We start from the raw sequence: 23,571 nt of genomic DNA, 5'->3' as shown, positions 1-23,571 counted from the left end.
GTGATTGTGGCAGATGGTGTAATGAAGGTGTTGCGCTGCCACTCACCACACTGGCCGGTCCTGGTGCTGCAGCTCTGGGTTCGGCGGCTGTGCAAATGAGGGGTAAAGTTTCTTTTTGTAGCACTAAGTCTGATGTGATTGTGGCAGATGGTGTAATGAAGGTGTTGCGCTGCCACTCACCACACTGACCAGGTCCTGGTTCTGCAGCTCTGGGTTCGGAGGCTGTGCAAATGAGGGGGAAAGTTTCTTTTTGTAGCACCAAGTCTTATGTGATTATGACGGCCACACCCGAGTACTTCACAGGTCTTTAAAAAGACCATTTACTTAACTAGACATTAATAAAGGAGTGGGCGCCGGGGGACGGGCACTGGAGAAAGAGGCGGCACACACGTTTCTTGCTTAGTTTTTTAAACGTGCCATGTGTTTGCTATTATCTCCAGATTTCGAACTTCCATGACATATGCTGCCTATAAATAATGGAGACTAGAGAATTAGTGTAGTAGTTGTAAAACATCACAGTAGCCTCATTACCATTGAGTTAAAATAATATTTAAAGAGACACCGAATATACAATGCTCGGATTCAGACTTACACCCCCATCCCCCGCCCCCACACACACACACCAAGATCGGCTGCTTCATTTCCAGCCTCGCTGACAACTACCACGTTAAATGTCTAAAAAAATACCTTGGCAAGAGTCTATCTGAAATGTTGTCAAGTGCAAACTGACTTTTAATGCATCCGTTTTTCAAGCAACACATTCCCGCAGTTATGTAATTACAGCATTTTTTCCCTCAGTGCAATTAATTTCTCTTCTCCCATTGACAGGCTGACCTCGAGTCATAAAACCGTTTGCTTGCGCGCTCTTGGCCGTGTTTGTGTGAACACTATAAATATTCACGTTCCTAGCTCGGTGGTTGAAACAATACCTGGGCTGTTCAGCTTGGTGAGTATAAACAGCTATCTGACATCGCTCTGCACTGTACATTCCCGGCATACACATTTACACAAACCCCCTGAAAAAATACAGAGGTCTCACAAGCCACACTCTAACCCTGTGTAAACAGTGACCTGTGGGCAGGGGGAGTGTGGCTTGTACCGTGAACAGAAAGCACAAGGGGAGGGGAGCACAGCCTTAGGCCAGTTATAAAGGACTAGGCTGTAGCGACTTTCCTTCGAAACTAATGGGGAGATACCTCGCGGGGTCAGAGCTTAGAGCTTTACTATTGATACAAGATCACAGAATCAACAGGTGCATTCTTGAGCACCTCAGCAGGTTGAGCGCCGCTTCTAGAGAAACGTGGTGACAAAGAGGTATGAATAGCTGCAGGGCCAACCTAACTATTGCGTCGAGTAATGCTATTTATAAAGCGCAAGAAGACAATTCAGTGTGTTTTGTGCGCACACATATAGTCCTTTTTGGTTAATATTGTTTTAGGAGAATGCATGTGAAAAGGAGCTTCTTTGGAGAAAATTGGTTTTACCTTTGACCGTTTTTAGGGTTTATGGTCTTGGATAAGTGTTTTTTTCTTTGTGTACTGGATGTGCAGCTTTTCAGAGTCTGCAATGCATCATTTCTGTGGGAAATACACTTCCATCCTGAACCGTAGAAAACACTGAGCAACTCTCACCCTCTTTTGGAGGGAATCCCCCTTCTTGGATTCATTTTCGCCATCCAAAAAGAGCAAATGCTCACCCTCTAAAATGAGTCTTTCGAGTCTAAGGGCGAAGAGGTGTGCAGAGGTAGATAAAAGTGATAGAGTGGTGAGGGTGTAAAAATGCGCAGAAGGTGCCAAAGGTAATTCCACGAAAATTGTGCAAATCCAGCCGCTTTCATTGTATTGCTGTAGAATTAACAATCTATGAGGAATTATACACAGTTCAAAAGTCCTTTTATAATCCTACAAACATCTATATGTTCTCCATGCATCTCTGAATTAACTGTAAACAAGTATGGTAATACACTGACTCTTCCTCCCCAGCATACTGATCCCTTCCCAAGCCGTCCACATTTTGCTGGAGTACACAACGCACGCAGCCCAGCACATGGTGCACCTAACAGTACCTTATTCCATTTCAGCAGTTGCTACACAATCCTGTTGGAGAGCTGTCAAAAGAGCAAAAGCTACCATCACTGTTGGACCAAAAAAAATCAAGTGCAACAACAAAGCTCCAAATACTTGTTACTTTTTTTTTTGCTAGAGGAAGTCGTTTTTTTATCCCCATTTTTTTGACTTGCATATGCCCCTTCAGTCACATTGCAATTTCATAATAGCATTAAAAAAGTTCTCTACGTATATTTGACAAACACTTGCTGAGTGACCAATGCACACTTCCATTTAAAAAAAGCATTTACAATGCTTGTTTTTAATGCTTGCATTTAAACAGTTTGAGCTATTCACATTGCAAATAACAATGCCTTTTATTTTTGTTTTCGTTTTTTCAAACATAAATATAAGGCTTTGTCATTTACAATGCCAATAGCTTAAACTCGCATAAATGCGAGAACTATTGCATTGCAAATGCTTGTTAAATCTGAGCTGCATAATCAAAGAACAATGGAAAGTATTTAATGACTTTATTAAGCTTCTGAAGTTTAGAGCAGTATACAATTTCTGAAGAAAAATTGAAAAAGCAATCATAAAAGCAAAGCGTTCCATAAACACCGGCAAAACACTGTTTCAGTTGTTTTTATGGTGCGAAAATGAGTAAACAATGAAAAGAACTGTTTTTTTGAGGTATGGAAATCACTGGAAAACACTGAAAAAACACCACCAGAATTTACCAAAAATAGAAACTGAAAACAGGAAAGCCTAAGCATAAGCTGTTTGTTAGCGTCACGAATATCCACTTTCTTAGGGATACAGGACATGCATAAAGAAGTACAGCGGGGGTATATAATAGGCATACATTGAATACAAAGGCAACATCCTAGAATAGTGCCTACTATACAAGCTGCAATAATAAGTATTTTCATCCCCACGACATAACAATGCCCCAAAACCAGCAAGACCAGGTCCATGTTCCAGTGTCTTGATGGATCTCTTCCGCTATCTTATGTAATTTAGAAATGGCCTGATAAACGGGAGGTGCGTTGTCTGATATATAAACACAGCAACTGGCACCAATAATTCGGCATGCACCTCCACGAGCTGCAAGAACAACATCTAGAACCATACAGTTCTGCAAAACTACAAGCCTTGCCGCTTGGAGTTTCTCAGTGATGTTACCTAGAGCTGTCGTAGTCTGATTAACTACTGCCTCAACTACTCTAGTGAGTCTTAGTATGTTCCTACTGTTAAGGGGTGGCCCAATGAAGAAAAACATACCCAAGTTTATGTCAACATATTCTTGCAATGAGGTGTCAGTCTGATCCACTGCTTTGATAGCTATCATTCTCTTGGTCCGAGTTAATAAAGGATTGAGAGGCTATAGTCCAGTCTTATGATAAGAAGCTGGAGCTAAATAAAAGGAAGGGAGGAGGAAAAATACATAACATATCCCTGACCATCCTGGAGGTAGATAAAAATAACCCTTATTCCCACAAATAAAATATGTATTATGGGATGCTTGAAAACTACTGAGAGCTGGACCTGTTATAGTCTATACAGTGTTACAATCACTATTACCTACATAAATGGGACCAACACCTTTTACACATAGGGGAGCTTGTGTGTCTGTTACTGTTATAACAGGGAATCCTTTCTCTAATTTGGTTTGTGCCCTTTTGAAGACATATCTCGTGGCAGCGGTACCTCTAGCATATTCCTCAGTTTCCCATTCCGATCCCTTTGCTTGCGGATTACCATCATCGTCTGGATAACAGACTGTATTCAGTTTCTCATCAAGACCCCCTGCATCAGCACTAGAAACACCTCTAGTTTTTGCCGCCCCCAAAAGTGCAAACCAAGCACAACAAGAACCATTGCAGGAGAATGGAAGCGGAATGAGAGTTCCCCCTGCAACCTGGTGTGTAGGTAACAATCCACAAACCCAACAATTAGAAATGTTAGTAATGCTATGAGTGTAATGCAACATTTGAATAAATGAATTGTTCTTGTAGGAAAGTCTATGTTTTTCATCTATCGGTGACAGTGTGAAATGGTAATGTTTGGACGGTGTGGATGTCCGGGGTACAAGCGTATGCACAGGAAATTTCACATGTACAAACCAAGCTATTGCACAAATTCCTATAACATGAATTAAACTTGCTGCTAAACAGATGGACATCCGTTTTTGTTTTTTCTCTCTCAACGATGTGAGGTGTTGAATATCCTTGCGTTCTTCCTCCATATTTAGCGACCAAAAACCAACAATGTTCTTAACTGTATTGTCTCTTCAAAATGCTGCACAAAATATTCTTTCTTTTTAAAAAAAAAAGAGCCTATGGTTTATGTCCAATGCATGTACCAGTCAATGGGGTATTTTAGAGGATAAGCAAACATTTGAATTAAACAACACTTATTCACCTCAACAAAGTCCAAACTAAACAATAAAGGAAAAGAAATTGTTAAAAGCTTGCAGTTCAATAATAGAAAATAAAAAAAGGAAGTCAATACGGCAAGTACTCAGGAAAACTCATCCACTAGCTTATTCCCTATAGCCTCATGGATCGTTAGATATACTGCCTCTTTCAAAGGATGCAATTCAGGTCCCCTTTAAAATCCTGTTGGGGAAAAGTATGGGAACTAAAGCTCTGGGCCGAGGCAAACAACAGCTATTTTACTCTTTACCGGATTCCTTGGCCAAGAAGTGGAAAGTTTTGACTCTACTTCCAGACCTGGGCATAGCAGATTGATAATCACTTGAACAGTGTCAGGGGTTTTCTGCACCAAAAACCCTCAAATTATCTCCATTTGAATATTGTAGGATGGATGATTTTGCCATACTCTATTCGTATTTCAGAAGTTTGGGTTCTTCCACGGATTCAGGATATCCATGCCACAAACCGCACCAAACCTAGTTTGGCTGCTTCTGCAGAACAGAGTCTCCTGCCAAGTAGGCCCTCTATCTGGACCAAACTCTCTGCACCCTTTTTTTCAAAGCACTCCATTTAATGGGTACCTCTCTCTTCCACTTATTGTTGGATCAGTGATAAGCAATTCTTCAGGTGTGGTAAGGTAATGATCCGTCTTTTCTTCGCTGCTGAGAATATTGTGTGCAATTCCTGCGTTCTCATATTCTGTAATCTGAGTCAGATCGGCTGGCACCTTCTTACAGTGTGAGCCATGCAGCCAACTCCTTCTGTTCGTAACTCGGACTGCTGTTTGTGTTGCCAAGAGGACCTGTGAAGGCCCCTTCCAACGAGGTTCCAAGTTCTTCGAACGCTGGAAACTGCGGGTCAGGACCCAATCACCTGTTGTAACAAGTGCCCAGGACCGTCACAATTGTCATCAAGTGAGTCTCACACCTGTTGATGAATCAAAGAGATATTGTCAGTAAGTTCCTTCATGTAATCCAACAAAATAGGATGCTCAAGTTCTCTCATTTTGTTAGGACGTGGGGACCCCATACATTCATTGGCCTTCTGAATACCACCTCATAAGGTGTAAGGCTGGACTTGCTATGTGCCACTACTTGTGTGGACATAAGGGCTAATGGCAAAGCATCAGGCCACTTAAGCCCCTTTGAGGCCTTCACTTTAGCTAATTTAAGCTTCAAAGTCTCATTATAACGTTCCACCAACCCAGCAGATTGTGGACGATTAGCAGCATGACGTATGCCCAAACTGTCAGTAATTAATTTAATAATGTGTGCAATAAAATGAGGTCCATTATCACCCCATAAAATTCTACAAGTCCCAAACCTCTGGAAATACTCTTTTAAAAGGATCTTAGCTGTGGTGAGTGCAGTATTATCTTTCATAGGATATGCCTCCACTCACTTACTGAAGGCACATACGATAACCAGGGCATATCTAAGCTTATTGCACCTCTCTAGTTCAATGAAATCCATCTGCAGGACTTCAAATGGTGCACTAAGTGGAGAGAACCCTCCTATTGGGGTAGCCACTTCCTTCCCCGGATTGTGTTGCAAATAGATGATGCAGTGTCTAACATTATGCTCAGCTGTTTTTCTTATATCTGGATGCTCCTATATTTGCTCTAACTGTGTGGTTATACTTTTTGCGAACATGTGGTATGCCTTGTGCCACGGTCCATCACCACCCCCTTTTGTACCGCTTTGGCCGCCATAAGTGTGGCAGGGTATGCTCAGACGTGAGTCCCTTGCTCACTTTGCCACTGGATTCAAGCAAGCCGGGCTGAAGACGGCTGTAATGCCAGAAACCGGTCCTCGGAAGCTAGTTTCCGGTCCAGGGAAGACATGGCTTGGCAGTTCGGGCTGGACTGTTCCCATGAGGCACAGGGTCAGACTGATTTGCATATAGCCATGTCTGAACTCGGGTGGCAGAGTGGGCTAAAGAACGGTGATGGATCAAACCCAGATCTTTTGACTGGGTGTGAGTGTTTGATTGGTTCAGATGCTCCGTCCATCACCACCCCCTTTTGTACCGCTTTGGCCGCCATAAGTGTGGCAGGATATGCTCAGACGTGAGTCCCTTGCTCACTTTGCCACTGGATTCAAGCAAGCCGGGCTGAAGACGGCTGTAATGCCAGAAACCGGTCCTCCGAAGCTTGTTTCCGGTCCAGGGAAGACATGGCTTGGCAGTTCGGGCTGGACTGTTCCCATGAGGCACAGGGTCAGACTGATTTGCATATAGCCATGTCTGAACTCGGGTGGCAGAGTGGGCTAAAGAACGGTGATGGATCAAACCCAGATCTTTTGACTGGGTGTGAGTGTTTGATTGGTTCAGATGCTCCGTCCATCACCACCCCCTTTTGTACCACAGTGACAAACGGTAATACATAAGAACTGGGCAATTTCCATCTGTCCTCGTCTGGCCCTTTTCGCCAACAATTTTCACTGTCTAATATTCCTGTCTTTTCCCATTGTTCTTTTTCCTCCTTTGTTGCCATCTGTTGAATCTCTCTAATCTCCTCGTTAACATTGTAAAACTTTTTTGCAGAGGAATACATTACATACATTTTCCCTAGTTGGCTACGTGCTGTTTCTTTTGCAGTACTGTCTGCAAAAGCTTTGCCTCTGCGCACATCATCTACTACTTTCTGGTGTGCGCTACACTTAACAATAGCCACCTGCTTTGGTAACGTTAATGCAGTCAATAAATTCTGAATTAATTTTCCATGTTGGATCTTTGTTCCGTGTGACGTCAGAAACCCCCTTTCCTGCCAAAAGTGTGTGAAGTTATGTGCAACTCAAAGGCATACTGACTGTCTGTAAAGATATTTACAGACAGTCCTTGGCTAAGCTCACAAGCTCTCAGGAGTGCAATAAGTTTGGCAGCGTGTGCAGACTTATAGGGGATTTGAGCCGTCTCCACAATTGTGTGCAGCCTAGTAATAGCATAGGCTGCAGTCGTGGTGCCATCAGGCAATTTAAAGCACGACCCATCTATATACAATTCACCCTGGGCATCAGACAAAGGAGTATTGGTAAGATCCACTCGACCCTTAATGTGTTCTTCAGTGGTGAAAATACAGTTGTGTATATCACTAGGCTGTTCAGAAGGCAATGGCAAAAAAGTCACAAGATTTAGGGTTAGACATCGTTTAAGAGTAATGTGTGGTGCTAACAAAGTGAGTTCGTACCCGGTAAGACGAGCACAAGTCAAATGTTGTGTCTTAGTTGGATTCAAGAATACATCGACTGAGTGGGGAACAAAAACCCATCAATTTGTGGTCCAATACAAGTCCAGTTGATTGTCTGATCAAAATGGCAGTTGCTGACACAGCTTTCAGGCAACCAGGGAGTGCTGTGGTCACAAGGTCCAGAACTGCAGAAAATTATGCACATGGGCGTTGTTTGTCCCCGTGTGGCTGTGTTAGGACAGACAATGTACAACATTTTCATTTGTGTACATAAAGAGAAAATGGGTTCCCAATACAGGTGCAGAATATAATGCTACTCGGAGCTGCTGATATGCATCCTGACACTCAAAAGACCAAGGCAAGGGAAATGGGGTATCTTTGGTCGTAAGGGCAAGAAGGGGTTTAATATTGAGGGAAAAATTAGGGATCCAATGACAACAATAGGACGCCATGCCAATCAATGCCCTAACTTCCTTTTGCGTTTGAGGAATAGGTGTATGTATGATAGCCTGAATTCTGTCTTTGGTCAGCGTCCTTCCCTCTTTTGACAAGAGGTGACCTAAATAGGTAACCTCTGGTCGATGAAACTGCAACTTCTTTCTCGATACTTTGTGGCCTAATTTTGTAAGGTGAGTCAGTAAAAGAAGGGTAGCCTCAATACAAAGTTCAGTGGTGTCGGCTGCTATCAGTATATCATCCACATATTGTAACAATGAAGTGCCCGGGGGTAACTGCAAAGGTATCAAGTTGGCGTTTAAGGGCCTGACTATAAATGCTCGGACTTTCTGTACACCCCTAGGGAGCACAACAGATTTGGAATGAGCGCCCCTTAATAGAGAAACCAAACAAATACCTGCTAGAGGGAGCAATGGGATTGGACAAGAACGCATTCTTGAGGTCAATTACAGAGAAAACACAAGCCGTGGCTGGAATCATTGTCAATAAAGTAGTAATATCTGGAACTACAGGAAACTGTGGCACTATGATTTTATTAATTTCACGCAAATCGATTACAAAGCGATAAACTTTTTCTTTATCTTCAGAAATGGAACGCTTCAAAACAGGCAAGAGAGGGCTATTACAAGCATTTCTATAAGTCTCCTCCACTTCTCCTTTTACAATAAGATCCTCTATAATCTGAACTTCACCTTCCTGCGATATTTTAACCCCTTTGATGCTCATGATGGAATGGTTCCGTCATGAGCATCGGTGCCCCTGTGCTCATGACGGAACCATTCCTTCATGAAGACAGGAGCACGAAATCCCTCTGCTGCAGACAGCAGAGGGATTTCTATTACTCCAGTGACCTTGGGAGCTGGGGAAGAGCTTCCCCAGCTTCAGAGGCCCCGTCCCTGGTTTCTGTGCACTGACGATCAGCGCGCATGTCACGCTGTCATCATTGCACAGAAACCAAAACTGAAATGAGCCTTTAGGCTCATTTCAGTTTCAACATGCTATCTCAGCCCAATGAGCACATAGAAAGACGGAAGAGGTATCATTGGAAATGGGAGCATCTCCCCTTTCCAATGGTACCCCTCCCCAGTGGATCCCCAAGCAGAGAGGGCAATCCCAAGCAGGGATCCACCCACTAGACAACAGGAAGGGGGGAGCGGCCCCATGGGCAAGGGCCTTTTCTCCCCCCAAACAATTACAAGCATAATTCATTCTTTCTGCCCCCCTGGGGGGCCGATGGGGCAGTAGCCCCCAATCAGGGGGGCAGATGGGACAGTAGCCCCCAAGCTGCCCCCGGGGAGGCAGACAGCCCTCTTGACGCCAGGGATTTTTCTTGAGCATTTTTTTTAGGGAGGTGGCTGCCTGAAATGGGCACGCCAATGCCCACACCCCCTGCCACCATTATATCCTTTCTGCCCCAATCTCCCCCCTCGGGGAAAGCCCACGAAATGCAAATGATTTTTTTTCTCGCAAATTTATTTAGGGTGATGGCTGTCCGAAATGGGAATCCCAATGCCCCACCCCTCCCACAAAAATGTCAGTCAATCAGCCTCCCGGAAGGCATATGGGAGCTGTAGCCCCCAATCTGGCTCCCGGGGGGGGGGCAGAAGGTCCACTAGAAACCAGGGATTTTTTTGTTTTATTCATGTAGGGGTAGGGGTTGCCCAAAATGGGCATGACAATACCCCCTCCCCACTCTCAGAGAAAATCCAGTCTTTCTGCCCCCCGGGAGGGCAGATGGGGCAGTGGCTACTTATCTGCCCCCTGGGGGGGGGCAGACAGCCCACTATGCGACAGCTATTAGGCAGGCTTTTTTATGCGTGGGGTGAGGGCTGTCCGAAATGGTCATACCAATGCCCCCTACCCCCACTACCAACATCCACGGTCTTTCTCCCCCCCCCCCCCCTTTGGGGCATATCAGGGCAAACCCCCCGCCCTGATTCTCCCCAAGGTCGGCAGAAAGCCCACTAGGCTCCGACTTTTTTTAGCAATGTGCCGGCCTGTGGATTTTGGGCCCTAGCGCAGCTGGCACGTATGGAAACCTAGCACACCTGTACATTTTTTAAAACTAGACACCAAGAGGAATCCAGGATGGGGTGACTTGTCGGGCTCTCACCAGGTTCTGTTACCCAGAATCCCTTGCAAACCTCAAACTTTGTAAAAAAGGAACGTATTTTCCTCACATTTATCTGGTGGAAAGTGCAGGATCTGCATAGATCCACAAAATGCCACCCACCCGCATTCCCCAAAGTCTTCCGTGAAAAATGGCACCTCACTTGTGTGGGTAGGCTTAGTGCCCGCGACAGGAAACGCAACATAGACACACCACATTTTCACAGTGAAAACGGGCCCAGTTTTTGCAAAGTGCCTAGCAGTAGATTTTGAACCCTAAGGCAGCCGGCACATAGGGAAACCTAGCAAACCTGTACATTTTTTAAAACTAGACACCCAGAAGAATCCAGGATGGGGTGACTTGACTGGCTCTCATCAGGTTTGTGGAAAATGACTAAAATTAGGTATATATAAGCGGCGTTCATTCATGTTCACCACAGCCACTGTTGAAAGTAAAGTGAGAATCGTGAAACAGTGGCCACGCCATCTTGTCCCTTTTAGGCCCCATCATGCACGTAAGTGGCAGCCATTTTGTGTGTCGTGGCCTCTCTGCCCTCTGCCAATAGCCTGCACGTCTCTCACCCTCACTCCCCGGCCTCGCAAGCATTCCCCCGCGCCCCGACAGCCCCCGGTCTCTCCTGCTTGGGCCATACACGCACCTTTAACGCGACCCTGTCTCCGAGCCACATCCCGCGCTGAACCCCCTCGCTCTTTCATCTCATTCAAAGAACAGGCCCTGTTGATAACCTCTTCCTCCCTGCCCGATTGTCCGGCCTGATCCCAGGCCATCACCTAGCCCAACAGATGCAGTTTATTGCCCCCTACAGTAGGACCTCGCCTCACATCAAAGGAGCGGGGATTAATCAATGCTTTCGCACCCCGAAGATCCGACTGATCACACACATCCCCGTTCCCAGCGGAATGTCCTGCTGCGCGATAACCACCACATGCTGAGATCGGGGTGGGAACTCTACTGTAGATGTGTGCGGGAACGGGCCTGGACCGGGGATTCCGAGGATGTCTTTTCTGTCCTTCAAAGAAACATTACGGATGCAGTGTATATAATGAAGCCATAAACCTGTGTATAAGAGGCCAGGCCTCAGAGATGCGGTTAGAGCACCTCGACAAGATACCCTGTTGTCTGATTTGACGTGTTCTGCTCCGCCGGAATAAACTCCTGTTTCCTGCCTTCTGTCTCCAGCGCCTGCCTCTTTATTTGGTAATCTCGAATGGTATGAGAGGCGGCTAACGCCGGGCAAATACGAATTCGGCCCTACTTTTTCACAATTGGCGTCCCAAACGTGGGGCCCATCAGCGACACGTGGATCCAGTGGGATAGGTCCCAACGACAGAGTGAACGACTGCAACGATCGGGAAGTGCACCTGCCCGATAGACCCTTGTCTGGCAGCCGATCATCCGAACTTCACTGGTTCCGAGCAGACCTCTCTCGAGTGATCTACGGTCCTGACTGGGAACCATCAGGAGTGCCACAGCAAATACGGAGAATAGAGGACGATCAGGTGCTGGAAGCGGAAGACGAGAAACTGTCCATGCGGTCCGGGTAAGGTCGTGTAACACGACAAATTGCGAATTGATTGTTTGATTGTTTGAAAATACTAGTATTACTCATTTGATTGTTTCTGAGAGATTCTCTATTTGCAAACAAGCACAGAGTCGCAATACTCTGTTTAGTCTTTGCAGATAGTGAAGGGTAGGTAGCGCAGGCCTTTGCCCCCATTGTAATCCGTCGTACCTGCTTCCCTCTCCATTTGATTGATTGTTATCCAAGCATTTACTGTTTTGGAATTGGTTCTCTTTGGATCATTCTCTATTTGCAAACAAGCACAGAGTCAAAATACTCTGTTTAGTCTTTGCAGATAGTGAAGTATAGGTAACGCAGGCTTTTGCCCCCGTTGTAATCCGTCGTGCCTATTTTTATCCCTCATTTGATTGATTGTTTATCCGAACATTGATCGTTCGGAATTGGTTTGTGAGAAGTTGGCCTGATAGGTGATGTTTCCAATTCTGGAACCACCTATTATCAGACCAAACAATCCCTTATGGTGTCTGGTTGTAAGTCAACCTTATTAGACAAGCTATCCTAGGGGTAGCATGGACTAAGCAGCCTAAAGGCTTAACTTAAGAGGTCGTGTTAAGCGAGCTGTTTTACCACATACAATCCTGTAATACCAAATGAAAGGACACCACACAAGTATATATTATAAAAATATATGTATTTATTACTAAAAACAATCCCCAGTATTCTTTATGAATAAAGGGGCACAAGCGTTAAATCAAAAGCACTGTTTAAACATACAAAGTTGCACAATTATGGATGAGGGCAGGGGGCCACTCAAACCATATACTAAACAAGTGGTATAAGAGATGCCACTCGAGCAGTGGTTAGGCCTAGGGCCTAGGGAATCGCTGGGAGCAGTCAGGACAAGCAATGCTGAAGTCGGGAATGGCCCTCGGGATTCGGGAGATGTGCGGAAAGCGCACGCACGCACCAATGTTAACCAATGGTGCGTAAAAGTTGTAAAGTTAAAGTTAAAGGACACTTCCGCTGAACCTAGAGGAACAAAACTTAACACACAGACCCTAGAGGTGTGCACCAGTGTGGGAACACCGGCGGAGCAAAGTTACCTCACCCACAGGAAGTGGGTGCACAAGGTCGAAGTGGCGTCGGGTTCTGACACGCAGGCTCTTGGTGCTTGAAGCTGAAAGGGCTGCAGGCGGGTTAAAGATGAAGTGTCCGGTGGAGTCCAAGGGTGGACTCAAGTCGAAGGGTACCTGAAAGCAGAGGGGACAGAGTCTGGGTCACTCAGCAGTGACCAGGGTGGAACCAGGACGGAACCAGGCAATGTCGGGCGCAATCAGGTGGTCGTCGAGGAGCTTCTCTCCGCTGTCACGTGGGCTCTGGGGCATCTGCGATGTCCATGAGCAGGTCACGATCTGTCCCACGCAGGCTCTCACCGTCGGTGCAGTCGGCTTCAAGTTTGGAGCAAACAAGCCTTGGCAAGAGCAATCCACGCGGGATCGGAAGATTGCTTCTCACTCGGACCAGGAAGGTCAGAGTCGGGGCTCCTTTTCAGGGGAGCTGGTGTGGATCTGGAGCAACCAGATTCACGAGTCTTCTTTGTAGTTTCGTCGGCACAGGGACCACTAGCCAGCTGGCAAGTGACCGGGCCAACGCGTTGAGCCAAATGGAGCAGAAGGGCCCCACGCAGCACTCGTCGAGTGTAGAGGGCTGAACTTCGGCTCAGGAGTAGCTCAGGGTGGGGGCTTCTCAAACCCCGGTGCACAGCTTCGAGGGTCACTCGTGGGCTGCACGGTCAGCGTCTCGTGGTCAATTCAAGATGGCGTGCCCCACGCTTCCGGTCGCCTCCACGGGTCTCAGCTTTGCAGGGACTGTGGATCGGGCTGTTGGAAGGCAGGCAGGCTTGATCTCGTCCATCTCAGTCGCTCGAGTTCCGGCGGGAACTGCAACTAAGTAGACGTCGAGGGCTGGATGGTGCCTGCTGCTGCAGGGTGGTCACTCCTTGACCACAAGGGAGATTCTTCGGGCTTCCACGTTGAGATAGAGGGCGAAGGGTCCAGAATTTCATTTCAAATGTTTCTTCCAGGAAATCTGATGTGCATTGGCACTGCTCCCACTCTTATTCGAATCTGGGGGGCGTGATTACCTGCTAGGTCCCCCCCTATGGGTGGGACCCAGGAAGTGGGTGGATACACCCCCTTCCTTTGATCCAGGCCGCCCTGGCACGAGGGCTGGAGTGCCCCAGAACCGGTTTGGCCGGATTATGCAAGGGGCAGCCTTGTGCGCCCCAAGCAGTGTCTGGTTTCTTTCAAACCTCCCTGCTACAATCCACTATCTCCTGTCTGGAGGGCGGTGACACCCTCCTGTGACAGGAAACCCTTTGTCCAGGACCCATTTGGTTGAGTTTCGGTCAACTGCAGGGGTCCAGACATTTGTCTGTGGCAGAGGCATCCATTTTGTGGATCTTAAGGTCTTTGGAGAAATTAACCGCATTTAAGTAAAGCAACATGTCTTACCCCTCTAGAGGGGTGGAATGCTATCCCCGTCGCCAGAACTGGCGAGGGGATAGTATTCCAAATCGTATGACACCTTACACGACATGTTTTGATAAAGCCAAACCAAAGTTGCTATTTAACCGCGAGGATTATAAGGCACTTAAGAGTATATGGTATGGCATTATCCTGAAACAGCTTAGGGATTTGTTCCCGACAGCTGCAGACAGGCTCAGCTCATGCTAGGGCTCCATCTCACATAAAACCACGCACTCTGCCTCCAGGATTGATGAGGCCTTCTATAGGAGTGGCTCACAGGTTTACATGTGTTCAGATATAGGTTTAGATATAGGTATACTATACCTAAGCAAGGGGTGATTACACCACCTTACCCCAGCTGAGTGATCAGCCAGTTGTGTCAATTTAAGAACCAGCCAGGGGTGGCAAAAGATATGCTGCAGCCCCTGGTAGGCCTTGGTGGCCCCTATGCCCTGGGCACCTATAGTGCATTATACAGGGGCTGACAAGGAGTCCATTTCCAATTGGTATGTGCCTATAGCACATGTGTCAGTAATTTAGTGAGAGAACAGCAGGCTGGGGGTCTGATCAGCAGGCCCACAGCCTCAGTAGTCGAAAACCAGTGAAGCAAAAAGCAAAAATTTGGGGTGACCATAGGATAGCAGACCCTACTCTCCTACACAACCCCCCCCAAATGCAGGGACATTAAACTAACCTTGACCAGATAAGTCTTCATGTTCTAAGTGGAAGTACCGGGAGAGACCATCTGCATTACCATGGTCAGTCCCTGGGCGGTGCTCCACTGTAAAGTCCATCCCCTGTAGGGAAATGGACCACCTGAGCAGTTTGGGATTTTCACCCTTCATCTGATTAAGCCATAAGAGGGGCTTATGGTCTGTCTGCACCAGGAAGTGAGTTCCAAACAAGTAGGACCTCAACTTCTTTAATGCCCAAACCACAGCAAAGGCCTCCCTCTCAATGGCTGACCAACGTTTCTCTCTGGGAGTCAGCCTCCTGCTAATGAAAGCAATAGGCTGGTCTTGACCATCTTGATTAAGTTGTGAGAGCACAGCTCCCACCCCCAACTCAGAAGCATCTGTCTGTACAATGAACTGTTTGGAGTAGTCAGGACTCTTCAGGATAGGTGCAGAGCACATGGCCTTCTTCAGGTCATCAAATGCCTTCTGACAGCTAACTGTCCACTGAACCTTTTTTGGCATCTTCTTGGATGTCAAGTCGTTTAATGGTGTCACTATAGACCCATAGTTCTTCACAAACTTCCTGTAATACCCAGTCAGGCCCAAGAAGGCTCTGACTTGTGTCTGGGTAACTGGAGGAGCCCAGTCCTGTATGGCCTGGATTTTGCTCTCCAGTGGCTGAACCTGGCCTCCACCTACTAGGTGGCCCAGGTATACAACCTTACTCTGCCCTATCTGGCACTTAGTGGCCTTGATAGTTAGGCCTGCTTTCTGCAGGGCCTCCAAAACTCTCTTCAGGTGGATCAGGTGATCCTCCCAGGTGGAGCTAAAGACAGCAATATCATCTAGATATGCTGCGCAAAAGTCATCCAACCCAGTAAGGACTTGGTTCACCAACCTTTGGAAAGTGGCAGGTGCATTCTTCAAACCAAAGGGCATTACCACAAACTGATAATGTCCACTAGGGGTAGAGAATGCTGTCTTGGCTTTTGACTCCTCAGCTAGTCTGATTTGCCAGTAGCCAGCTGTCAGATCGAATGTGCTCAGAAACTTGGCAGAAGCCAATCTGTCAATGAGCTCATCTGCTCTTGGAATGGGGTGAGCATCTGTCCTAGTGACAGCATTGAGACCCCTGTAATCCACGCAAAACCTCATTTCTCTCTTTCCATCTTGGGTATGGGGTTTTGGCACCAGGACTACTGGGCTGGCCCATGGGCTCTCTGATGGCTCAATCACTCCAAGCTCCAACATCTTTTGCACCTCAGCCTTGATGCAATCCCTGACATGGTCAGGTTGCCTGTAGATCTTATTCTTCACAGGCAGACTGTCACCAGTGTCCACTACATGGGTACACCAGTCAGTCTGGCTGGGTGTGAGTGAAAACAAATGCCTGTGGGCCTGCAAAACTTGTCTGCAGTCCATCTGTTGCTGGTCAGTGAGGCTGCCTGCCAAGGCTACTCCATCAACTGAACCATCATCAGGGTTCTGAGAAAGCAGGTCTGGGAGAGGGTCACTCTCTTCCTCCTGATCCCCATCTGTGGCCATGAGCAAGCTCATGTCCTCCCTGTCCACAAATGCTTTCAAGCGATTCACATGGATTACCCTGTGAGGGCTCCTGGGTGTTCCAAAGTCCACCAAGTAGGTGACTTCTCCCTTCTTCTCAATAATAGGATAGGGTCCACTCCATTTGTCTTGGAGTGCTGCTGGAGCCACTGGCTCCAGTACCCATACCTTCTGTCCTGGTTGGAACTCTACCAGTACAGCCTTTTGGTCATGCCAAGCTTTCTGTAATTCTTGGCTGGCCTCCAGGTTTTTGGATGCTCTTTCCATGTACTCAGCCATCCTGGAGCGGAGACCAAGTACATAGTCCACTATGTCTAGTTTGGGTTGTTTGAGAGGTAACTCCCATCCTTCTTTCACCAAACACAATGGACCTCTCACAGGGTGGCCAAACAAAAGTTCAAAAGGGCTGTAGCCAACCCCCTTCTGTGGGACCTCTCTGTAAGCAAAGAGCAGGCAGGGTAAAAGAATGTCCCATTTCCGCCTGAGCTTCTCTGGTAATCCTTTTATCATGCCTTTAAGGGTCTTGTTAAATCTCTCCACAAGCCCATTGCACTGTGGATGATATGGGGTGGTAAACTTATAGTTTACCCCACATTCCTTCCACATTGCTTTCAGATAGCTAGACATAAAATTCGTGCCTCTATCTGATAGTACCTCCTTAGGAAAGCCCACTCTTGAGAAAACTGCAATGAGGGCCTTTGCCACCACAGGTGCTGTGGTGGTCCTTAGGGGAATAGCCTCTGGATACCTGGTGGCATGATCCACTACCACCAGTATAAATCTGTTCCCAGATGCTGTTTGGGGGTCCATTGGACCCACAATATCAATTCCAACTCTCTCAAAGGGGACCCCCACCACAGGTAGTGGTATTAGGGGGGCCTTTGTTGTGCCACCTGACTTACCACTGGCTTGGCAAGTGACACAGGAGCGACAAAACTCCTTGACATTTTCTGACATGTGAGGCCAGTGAAAGTGTGAAACAAGCCTGTCCCACGTCTTGTTCTGGCCTAAGTGTCCTGCAAGGGGAATATCATGGGCCAAGGTAAGAAGGAACCCCCTAAACTGCAGAGGTATAACCAACCTCCTGGTCATGCCAGGCTTGGGGTCTCTAGCCTCTGAGTAAAGGAGTCCATCATCCCAATACACAGTATGGGTACCTTGGGCATCCCCAGCAGCCTCAGCAGCAGCCTGCTGTCTGAGGGGTTCAAGGGAAGGGCAATCTAATTGAGCCTGCCTCAGGTCTGCCCTTGAGGGTCCCCCTGTCCCCAGAAACTCAACCTGGTCAGGTTCAAGCTCCTCAGAGACAGTCTCCTCTTGGACTGCAGAATCAGTTTCCTCTGAAACTTGATCCTCAACCTGGGGCAAGGTGGAAGGCTCAGCCTTTCCTCTCTTGCTCCTTCTCTTGGGTTGTGGTTGGTCTATTGTTCCAAGATCCACCACTGGTTCAGGAAGGCACTTCTTAGCCTGGGCCCTTGTCATGGCAAGGACATGCTCTGAAATCCCTAGCATTTCTGCATGAGTCCTGTACTCCACTTCTGACCATGCTGAGCTTTCCAGATCATTGCCTAACAGACAGTCTACTGGTAGGTCTGCACTCACCACAACTTTCTTTAGGCCATCAACTCCTCCCCAGGAGAAGTTCACAACTGCCACACTATGGGAAGTAGTGGAGTTGCTTGCATTGGTCACTAGGTAGGTCTCACCTAGTACAATCTGTCCAGGTTCCACAAAGCCAGGTGTCACCATTGTGACACTGGCACATGTGTCCCTGTAGGCTTGAGCCAGTTTCTCATTAATTAAGGGAGTCTGCCTGTATTTGCCCAGGTTACTGGGGCTTACTGCAGTGGGCAACTCAATGTCCACATCATACAGGAGAACTGCCTGTGTAGGGATTCTGACAAGGCCAGATCCTACTTCAATACCCAGGGTCAACCCAGCTACACCCTTGGACTGTGTTCCACCACTGCTTACTGTACTTGGGGTTGCAGTTGCTTTAGGAGCTGTAGTGGTGGGAACTGGATTTGCCTTGGTGCACTCACTGCCCCAGTGTGAAACTGATTTGCAGGTATTACACCAAGGTGTCTTTGGACCTTTGTTCTTCTTCTTCTTGTTTCCATTTTGGGAACCACCCTCCTTACTATTAGTTTGGGGGCCTGAAGACTTCTGGTCTTTTTCTTTATCTTTCTGATTCTGATTACCACCCTTCTGGTCTGTTTTCTTCTGGTCACCACCTTGGTTCTGGGGTTTCTGCTTAATCCTTGTTCTGACCCATTTGTCTGCCTTCTTTCCCAATTCTTGGGGAGAGGTCAGATCAGAGTCAATAAGGTATTGATGCAACAGCTGGTTTGTGCAGTTATTAAGGATCTGTTCTCTCATTATAAGATTGTACAATCCTGTATAGTCTGAAACTTTACTTCCCTGCAACCAACCCTCCAAAGCCTTAGTGGCACACTCAACGAAATCAGTCCAGTCTTGAGTCTGTGCTTTTTGGGTGTCTCTGAACAACAACCTGTATTGCTCAGTGGTTAGGCCAAACCCTTCAATAAGAGCACTCTTCAAAACAGAGTAGTTTTTGGCATCCTCAGGTCTAACTGTGAGGAGCCTGTCCCTCCCTTTCTCAGAAAAGGAGTACCACAAAATTGCAGCCCACTGTTCCTCAGGAACCTGCTGTACCATGCAGGCTCTCTCAAGAGCAGTCATCCATTTGTGGATGTCATCCCCTTCTTTAAAGGGGGCCACAATTTTTGTCAGGTTTCTATTGTCATAGCCCCTGTCTTTTTCTCTTGGAAAATTGCTGCCACCAGTGGCATCTAAGCCACTTAATTTCTGCTCTCTTGCCAAGGCAAGTTTAGCTTGAGCTAAGGTAAGTCTAGCTTGACTCAGGGCTACCTCCTCTCTCTCTATTTGGAGTTTGACAGCCCTCATTCTAGCCCTATGCTCAGCTTTCTGAGAAGCAGTCATGCCTCTCTCTGATTCTCGGGAGGCACTAGAAATATGAGAGTCCCCTGAGGGAGATCTCACTCTTCTGTTGCCTGGGAGAATCCCATGGTGGGTTCTGGGGAGGTGCTGGCCCTCTCCATTCCCCAGTAGGTCCAAGTTGGCCTGGCTAAGCCTGGCAACTGGAACCTGGCTACCCCTCTGATCCTGATCTTCTAAGTCCTCAACTTCTGAGTCCTCCTCCTCCTCTTCTTCTTCCTCATCTTCCTCCTGAGGGGGGTCAGTTACAGGGGGGTTCCCTCCATTTCCTGTTTCTAGGGAAGCTTGCTTTGCCCTTTCTAAGTCATCCTGCTCTAGGATTTCTACCAGGATTTGGCAGGTGGGGCTTCTGCCCCTTTTTAACCCTCTTGCTTTGCACAAGGCAATCAAGTCTCTGCGGGTTAGTTTGTCATATCCAAAAGTTGCCTGGGTAAGGTCAACTGTCACAGGAGTAGACCCCGAGGCTTTTCCTGTGTCAGACATGGCTGCTAGTGAGGTGTAAGTGGTGCACTTACCTACACTAAGTGTTTTCCTACTGTACCTTGCTAGTGAGTTGTAGTCAGGGTGTGCTACTCCCTTTAATCTACAACTACTAAGTTCAGTAGAACTTAATATGCTAAGCTTTTGATTTATATGTACCTAGAGGTACTTGATGTGATCTTTCAATTTGATACAAAGATTGCAATGGTAAAACAACAGCAAGCTCAAATCCGCACCGCTGCTCACCAATGTGAGAAGTTGGCCTGATAGGTGATGTTTCCAATTCTGGAACCACCTATTATCAGACCAAACAATCCCTTATGGTGTCTGGTTGTAAGTCAACCTTATTAGACAAGCTATCCTAGGGGTAGCATGGACTAAGCAGCCTAAAGGCTTAACTTAAGAGGTCGTGTTAAGCGAGCTGTTTTACCACATACAATCCTGTAATACCAAATGAAAGGACACCACACAAGTATATATTATAAAAATATATGTATTTATTACTAAAAACAATCCCCAGTATTCTTTATGAATAAAGGGGCACAAGCGTTAAATCAAAAGCACTGTTTAAACATACAAAGTTGCACAATTATGGATGAGGGCAGGGGGCCACTCAAACCATATACTAAACAAGTGGTATAAGAGATGCCACTCGAGCAGTGGTTAGGCCTAGGGCCTAGGGAATCGCTGGGAGCAGTCAGGACAAGCAATGCTGAAGTCGGGAATGGCCCTCGGGATTCGGGAGATGTGCGGAAAGCGCACGCACGCACCAATGTTAACCAATGGTGCGTAAAAGTTGTAAAGTTAAAGTTAAAGGACACTTCCGCTGAACCTAGAGGAACAAAACTTAACACACAGACCCTAGAGGTGTGCACCAGTGTGGGAACACTGGCGGAGCAAAGTTACCTCACCCACAGGAAGTGGGTGCACAGGGTCGAAGTGGCGTCGGGTTCTGACACGCAGGCTCTTGGTGCTTGAAGCTGAAAGGGCTGCAGGCGGGTTAAAGATGAAGTGTCCGGTGGAGTCCAAGGGTGGACTCAAGTCGAAGGGTACCTGAAAGCAGAGGGGACAGAGTCTGGGTCACTCAGCAGTGACCAGGGTGGAACCAGGACGGAACCAGGCAATGTCGGGCGCAATCAGGTGGTCGTCGAGGAGCTTCTCTCTGCTGTCACGTGGGCTCTGGGGCATCTGCGACGTCCAGGAGCAGGTCACGATCTGTCCCACGCAGGCTCTCACCGTCGGTGCAGTCGGCTTCAAGTTTGGAGCAAACAAGCCTTGGCAAGAGCAATCCACGCGGGATCGGAAGATTGCTTCTCACTCGGACCAGGAAGGTCAGAGTCGGGGCTCCTTTTCAGGGGAGCTGGTGTGGATCTGGAGCAACCAGATTCACGAGTCTTCTTTGTAGTTTCGTCGGCACAGGGACCACTAGCCAGCTGGCAAGTGACCGGGCCAACGCGTTGAGCCAAATGGAGCAGAAGGGCCCCACGCAGCACTCGTCGAGTGTGGAGGGCTGAACTTCGGCTCAGGAGTAGCTCAGGGTAGGGGCTTCTCAAACCCTGGTGCACAGCTTCGAGGGTCACTCGTGGGCTGCACGGTCAGCGTCTCGTGGTCAATTCAAGATGGCGTGCCCCACGCTTCCGGTCGCCTCCACGGGTCTCAGCTTTGCAGGGACTGTGGATCGGGCTGTTGGAAGGCAGGCAGGCTTGATCTCGTCCATCTCAGTCGCTCGAGTTCCGGCGGGAACTGCAACTAAGTAGACGTCGAGGGCTGGATGGTGCCTGCTGCTGCAGGGTGGTCACTCCTTGACCACAAGGGAGATTCTTCGGGCTTCCACGTTGAGATGGAGGGCGAAGGGTCCAGAATTTCGTTTCAAATGTTTCTTCCAGGAAATCTGATGTGCATTGGCACTGCTCCCACTCTTATTCGAATCTGGGGGGCGTGATTACCTGCTAGGTCCCCCCCTATGGGTGGGACCCAGGAAGTGGGTGGATACACCCCCTTCCTTTGATCCAGGCCGCCCTGGCACGAGGGCTGGAGTGCCCCAGAACCGGTTTGGCCGGATTATGCAAGGGGCAGCCTTGTGCGCCCCAAGCAGTGTCTGGTTTCTTTCAAACCTCCCTGCTACAATCCACTATCTCCTGTCTGGAGGGCGGTGACACCCTCCTGTGACAGGAAACCCTTTGTCCAGGACCCATTTGGTTGAGTTTCGGTCAACTGCAGGGGTCCAGACATTTGTCTGTGGCAGAGGCATCCATTTTGTGGATCTTAAGGTCTTTGGAGAAATTAACCGCATTTAAGTAAAGCAACATGTCTTACCCCTCTAGAGGGGTGGAATGCTATCCCCGTCGCCAGAACTGGCGAGGGGATAGTATTCCAAATCGTATGACACCTTACACGACATGTTTTGATAAAGCCAAACCAAAGTTGCTATTTAACCGCGAGGATTATAAGGCACTTAAGAGTATATGGTATGGCATTATCCTGAAACAGCTTAGGGATTTGTTCCCGACAGCTGCAGACAGGCTCAGCTCATGCTAGGGCTCCATCTCACATAAAACCACGCACTCTGCCTCCAGGATTGATGAGGCCTTCTATAGGAGTGGCTCACAGGTTTACATGTGTTCAGATATAGGTTTAGATATAGGTATACTATACCTAAGCAAGGGGTGATTACACCACCTTACCCCAGCTGAGTGATCAGCCAGTTGTGTCAATTTAAGAACCAGCCAGGGGTGGCAAAAGATATGCTGCAGCCCCTGGTAGGCCTTGGTGGCCCCTATGCCCTGGGCACCTATAGTGCATTATACAGGGGCTGACAAGGAGTCCATTTCCAATTGGTATGTGCCTATAGCACATGTGTCAGTAATTTAGTGAGAGAACAGCAGGCTGGGGGTCTGATCAGCAGGCCCACAGCCTCAGTAGTCGAAAACCAGTGAAGCAAAAAGCAAAAATTTGGGGTGACCATAGGATAGCAGACCCTACTCTCCTACATGGTTCTCTTTGGGTTATTCTCTATTCACAAATAAGCACAGAGTCGCAATACTCTGTTTAGTCTTTGCGGATAGTGAAGGATAGATAGTGCAGACTTTTGTCCCCTTTGCAACCCGTCATGCCTATCTTCTCCCCATTGTTCAGTAGTTGGTTCAGCCCGGACCGTTATTAGAGGTAGATCATCCGGCTCCACCGGAGGAAACCCCTAATAAAAAGGACATATATATAAAAATACGGATTAGCCGCTGTATCGTGCTAGCAAACTATAACATAAAAATCGTTAGGAAAAACAAAAGGAATCGAGGAAAATCAGTAGGCCACTGATGGGATCTTTTTGAACAACCCCTCATGAGAAATATGAAACTGGTGAGAAGAGCCTAGCTCGACGCCATGATGGCCGCAAGACAGCTCGGCTCCACCGCCCACCCCGCCCAAATAACGACAAACCCTATGCAAATATTATCAATATATACAACACTCCAGCAAAGTAATATATTAAAACGTTTTATTATACAAATATTTACATGGCAACCGGCTGCAACATCAATCCCAATGCTTGACGCTGTTCCTGTCCCTC

The sequence above is a fragment of the Lissotriton helveticus genome, chromosome 7, assembly GCF_964261635.1.
Source record: "Lissotriton helveticus chromosome 7, aLisHel1.1, whole genome shotgun sequence".
NCBI lineage: Eukaryota > Metazoa > Chordata > Amphibia > Caudata > Salamandridae > Lissotriton > Lissotriton helveticus.
Note: the sequence above shows the minus strand (reverse complement) of the source record.